Genomic DNA, 3,707 nt, shown 5'->3' on the forward strand with positions numbered 1-3,707 from the left:
GAATGAACGTTGAGATTTATAATTGGTCTGAAAACACGTTGTCCTGCGGAGGGAGCTGGTAGGAACGTTGTTGGGTTGCTCGGTCAATGGCCTGCAGGGTCAACGGCGGCGTGGTGTATTCCGCAAATATGCCCGACTGTGAGGGCGGGCACAAGCCGGCGTGAGTAGGTGAAACGTTGAGTTTTATAAGGGCACCACGGGGTGACCAGCCCCTCCCCACCCAGCCCCACCCCTCCCACCCTCCCCTCTCCACCCAGCCCCACCCCTCCCATTTTTGGATGCACGACGGACGGACACAATAAACCAGGTGGTTCCTACCAGTATAAGGTGGGGCACTGATAAGGCGTTGCCAGATATGCAATCCTTAAATTTCGACCTCGCCTGGTAAGCAGGAGGTCCATGGCTTTGATCCCGACCCTGACGCCTGCTGCTGCTGCTGTCGATTTGGAGTTTGCGTTTCTCCCTCTCGACCACCATCACCACGGTGGCTAGGAGATGTTAACTACCTCGCCTGGTCTACAGGAGGTCGTGGGTTCGATCCTGACCCTGACGACGCCTGCTGCTGCTGCTATGTGGAGTCTGCGTCTCTCTCATCATCATCATCACGGTGGCTAGGAGATGTTGACTACCTCGCCTGGTCTACAGGAGGTCGTGGGTTCGATCCTGACTCTGACGAAGCCTGCTGCTGCTGCTATGTGGAGTCTGCGTCTCTCTCATCATCATCATCACGGTGGCTCTGAGATGTTGACTACCTCGCCTGGTATACAGGAGGTCGTGGGTTCGATCCTGACTCTGACGAAGCCTGCTGCTGCTGCTATGTGGAGTCTGCGTCTCATCATCATCATCATCACGGTGGCTCTGAGATGTTGACTACCTCGCCTGGTCTACAGGAGGTCGTGGGTTCGATCCTGACTCTGACGAAGCCTGCTGCTATGTGGAGTCTGCGTCTCTCTCATCATCATCATCATCACGGTGTCTAGGTGATGTTGACTGCCTGCGTCTCTCATCATCATCATCATCACGGTGTCTAGGTGATGTTGACTGCCTGCGTCTCTCATCATCATCATCATCACCATCACGGTGTCTAGGTGATGTTGACTGCCTGCGTCTCTCTCATCATCACCATCACGGTGTCTAGGTGATGTTGACTGCCTGCGTCTCTCTCATCATCACCATCACGGTGTCTAGGTGATGTTGACTGCCTGCGTCTCTCATCATCATCATCATCACCACCACGGTGTCTAGGTGATGTTGACTGCCTGCGTCTCTCATCATCATCATCACCACGGTGTCTAGGTGATGTTGACTACCTGCGTCTCTCATCATCATCATCACCACCACGGTGTCTAGGTGATGTTGACTGCCTGCGTCTCTCATCATCATCATCACCACGGTGTCTAGGTGATGTTGACTACCTGCGTCTCTCATCATCATCATCACCATCACGGTGTCTAGGTGATGTTGACTGCCTGCGTCTCTCATCATCATCACCACCACGGTGTCTAGGTGATGTTGACTGCCTGCGTCTCTCATCATCATCACCACCACGGTGTCTAGGTGATGTTGACTGCCTGCGTCTCTCATCATCATCATCACCATCACGGTGTCTAGGTGATGTTGACTGCCTGCGTCTCTCATCATCATCATCATCACCATCACGGTGTCTAGGTGATGTTGACTGCCTGCGTCTCTCATCATCATCATCATCACCATCACGGTGTCTAGGTGATGTTGACTGCCTGCGTCTCTCATCATCATCATCATCACCATCACGGTGTCTAGGTGATGTTGACTGCCTGCGTCTCTCATCATCATCATCATCACCATCACGGTGTCTAGGTGATGTTGACTGCCTGCGTCTCTCATCATCATCATCATCACCACGGTGTCTAGGTGATGTTGACTGCCTGCGTCTCTCATCATCATCATCACCACCACGGTGTCTAGGTGATGTTGACTGCCTGCGTCTCTCATCATCATCACCATCACGGTGTCTAGGTGATGTTGACTGCCTGCGTCTCTCATCATCATCACCATCACGGTGTCTAGGTGATGTTGACTGCCTGCGTCTCTCTCCCCGTGGTGGTCGCGGCGAGGACTTTCCCCTCCACAGTCGACATCAGCAGCACGCGCTGTGCCCGCTGCTGCCGCTCGACATGACCACGTGGTGGTGATGACGATGACGTCACATGGTGGTGATGATGACGATGACGTCACATGATGACGATGACGTCACGTGGTGGTGATGACGTCACGTGGTGGTGATGATGACGTCACGTGGTGGTGATGATGACGTCACGTGGTGGTGGTGATGATGACGCCACGTGGTGGTGATGATGACGCCACGTGGTGGTGATGACGTCACGTGGTGGTGATGATGACGTCACGTGGTGGTGATGATGACGCCACGTGGTGGTGATGACGCCACGTGGTGGTGATGACGCCACGTGGTGGTGATGACGTCACATGGTGGTGATGATGACGATGAGACCACGTGGTGGTGATGACGTCACATGGTGGTGATGATGACGCCACGTGGTGGTGATGACGTCACATGGTGGTGATGATGACGCCACGTGGTTGCGCTGCTGCGATTGTTGATGGTTAAAGGGGGTCGCTTTTGAACAAGAGCGAGTGCCACAGCAACTCCGCGGGGACTTCGACAGCTGTGACATGAACACAGTTGATCGTTTAAACAGCTCGCGAGAGCGGCTTTGTGTGGTGGACTACAAGAGCTGTAATTTAATTAGGTCAAAGGTGGACCAAACCTCCCGGGCGACTTGTGAGTGGCGCAATAACAATCACGCGCCGATGAATCGTCGCTTAAAGTTTAAATCCTGAAGGTGGGAACCAGGCAAGCCGGGCTCGTGCAGGATGCAGGCCTCAGCCTTCACGAGCCTCCTCCTCAATCTACTCTCTGCCTCTCTCCCTCCCCACCCTCTCCCGAATTCGTGAAGCGTTCCCTCCGCACCCTCTCTCCTCCCATCTCCCTCCCCCCTCCCCACCCTCCTCCCTCTCCCCGCCCTCTCTACCCCCTCTCCCCACCCCCTCCCCCTCTCCCCACCCTCTCCCTCCTCCCCACCCTATCTCCCTCCCCACCCTCTCCTCCCCCTCTCCCCACCCTCCCTCCTCCCCACCCTCTCTCCCTCTCCCCGCCCTCTCTCCACCCTCCCCCACCCCCTCCCCCTCTCCCCCTCTCCCCGCCCTCTCCCCACCCTCTCCCACCCCCACCCTCTCTCCCACCCCATCCCCGCCCTCCCCCAACCTCTCCCTCCACCCCCTCCCCGCCCTCTCCTCTCCCCCCGCCCTCTCCTCTCTCTCCTCCCATCTCCGTCCATCTCCCCCCACCGTGTGGCAGAGCCAGCGAGGAGGAGGAGGAGGTGGTGGTGGTGGAGGCGGCGGCGATGAAGAAGGCGACGACGACGATGGTGACGACGGCGGCGGCGGCGACGACGGCGATGATGGCTCGCGGTTGACAATCGCCCGAGCGTCGAGATCAATCCATCTGTGCGGCACCACCGGTGGATGTGGCGAGAAGAAGCGAAGAGATTTCCCAGCTCCCCCCTCCTCGGGGAAATTCCATTCCATCTTGCGACCACCACCACCCAACACCACCACCACCACCACCAGCGCCGCCACTAACAATCACCGAGGCAATTAACGCTTGCCAATTAACAATCGGAAAGGACGATTGTAGAACAATCGTC

General features: G+C 56.6%; 1 protein-coding gene across 1 annotated transcript in view; it reads left to right on the plus strand.

Moving 5' to 3' along the window:
• Positions 1 to 3,363: 3,363 nt before the first annotated feature.
• LOC144952175 (peripheral plasma membrane protein CASK-like) overlaps positions 3,364 to 3,707 on the plus strand; it is a 66,088-nt gene continuing 65,744 nt past the window's right edge. Inside the window, exon 1 of the mRNA XM_078882576.1 lies at positions 3,364 to 3,707. This exon is cut by the window's right edge and continues 446 nt beyond it. The gene's annotated coding sequence lies outside the window, so the exon portion shown is untranslated.

This window comes from Lampetra fluviatilis, chromosome 66, assembly GCF_964198595.1.
Source record: "Lampetra fluviatilis chromosome 66, kcLamFluv1.1, whole genome shotgun sequence".
In the NCBI taxonomy this organism is placed as follows: domain Eukaryota; kingdom Metazoa; phylum Chordata; class Hyperoartia; order Petromyzontiformes; family Petromyzontidae; genus Lampetra; species Lampetra fluviatilis.